The 1,484-nt window shown below is 43.0% G+C and overlaps 1 protein-coding gene across 1 annotated transcript in view; it reads right to left on the reverse strand.

Moving 5' to 3' along the window:
• Positions 1 to 690, reverse strand: part of LOC107667897 (putative cyclin-dependent serine/threonine-protein kinase DDB_G0272797/DDB_G0274007) — a 14,486-nt gene extending 13,796 nt beyond the window's left edge. The window contains exon 1 of the mRNA XM_016459636.1: positions 665 to 690. The gene's annotated coding sequence lies outside the window, so the exon portion shown is untranslated. The remainder of the gene's footprint in view (positions 1 to 664) is intronic.
• Between the last annotated feature and the right edge of the window lie 794 nt (positions 691 to 1,484).

A 1,484-nucleotide genomic window follows, 5' to 3' on the forward strand; every position in this document is an offset into this window, starting at 1 on the left:
ACATATTTTTTTACAGCTTGGAATGTAGTTCAAAAATGTAAAAATTATATATATATATATATAAAAAATTATTATTATTTTTTTTTACATAAATACATTTTGTCTGTGTGTGCACGTGTGCGCATGAGCTTTCAGATTTGATTAATTCACATGATTTTTCCTAGTCTGGAAAACACAATTTCAAGTTTTTTTTATGACCGTGGGAACCCTCTACAGGACCTTCTTCTATAGCAACTCACAGCACTATTTTAATACGGCTAAAGGCGTACTGTAGTGTTAAATGCACAACAACATAATTGGGGTCTAAGCAGTGACAGTGATGCTCTTGGACTGAGTGATGTGTTTTTGGCAGTGGTGCATCTGGGAATCCATCCAATGCACATTAATGCTGGCAACCCTAACAGTGTCTTTGTTTGAGTTTAGAATTGCAGACATAAACAAATACAGATAGATTAAGCATCAAATCAAGTATAGTTTCTCTTTTCTCCTCCACTTTGGGGCCAGCGCGCAGTCAGGCGTGCTTATGAGGGAATTTGTTACAGTTTGCTTGAATTTCATCCTCGAAATCAAGACAGTTAAAAGCGCGCCGTGAATGCAGCTATTGTCAAATGAGACATATAAATCAAACTCAAACCGAGCGTGACGTCAATCAGGTGAGGCTTACCTGCGCGCGCCCAGACCGCAGGCACGCCGCGAAAGGTTCTGATGAACATTCAGAAATTGACCCAGGCTGTGATACAGGCCGACCGTCGCATGGGTTTTCATAAGGTGCGTCCCAAATCACGTACTTATGCACTATTCTATTACGTTTTGTAGTATAAATAGTGCGAGTAGTGTGTTCACACTTATCCTGTGAATAATGTCAGTAGTAAGCAGCAGAGAACTCTGGGAAATCCACAGAGGGCACAAACAGTCCGAACAAGACATGGTGTTTAATGTGCAAACAGTCCTGCTGTATCACTTCACACGACACAAAGGTCCACACACACACACACACACACACACACACACACACTCAGCTGCAGGAAAGTTTATTCCAGAGGGGTTGAGTCACTTTGAACACCGTGCCAGCTGATCCTGTTTGACATTTACCGGCGTATCCGAAATCTCCAGTGTGGAAAGAAAGTGTTCACGGTCCGTTAAAAATCGCATATTAATGATACACTTGAAAGGAAAGAAACCAAAACTCCAGTCTTCAGCTTAAAATAACAGCTTTAGATATCCAAGTAAGATACGTCCAGTGTGTTCATTTTCATAAATAGCCCGTGCATTTTCATTTCAGCGCTGCAAGTATGCGACTTTCCCTGGCGCGCCTGCGGTTGTCGCGCTATAGCGCGTTTATCAGGCGCTTTAATGCCGCGCTGCTGCGCTTCGCTCTGGCTTCAGCCCTAAAAAACAAACCACGCCCCTCCTGCCTTCCGATTGGCTCGCCGCGCCTTCGAGGCTGGACTGATGTTTCCATATAAGGCAAATGATTAGTAGCG

This window comes from Sinocyclocheilus anshuiensis, unplaced genomic scaffold (genome assembly GCF_001515605.1).
Source record: "Sinocyclocheilus anshuiensis isolate Anshui unplaced genomic scaffold, SAMN03320099.WGS_v1.1 scaffold2293, whole genome shotgun sequence".
In the NCBI taxonomy this organism is placed as follows: Eukaryota; Metazoa; Chordata; class Actinopteri; order Cypriniformes; family Cyprinidae; genus Sinocyclocheilus; species Sinocyclocheilus anshuiensis.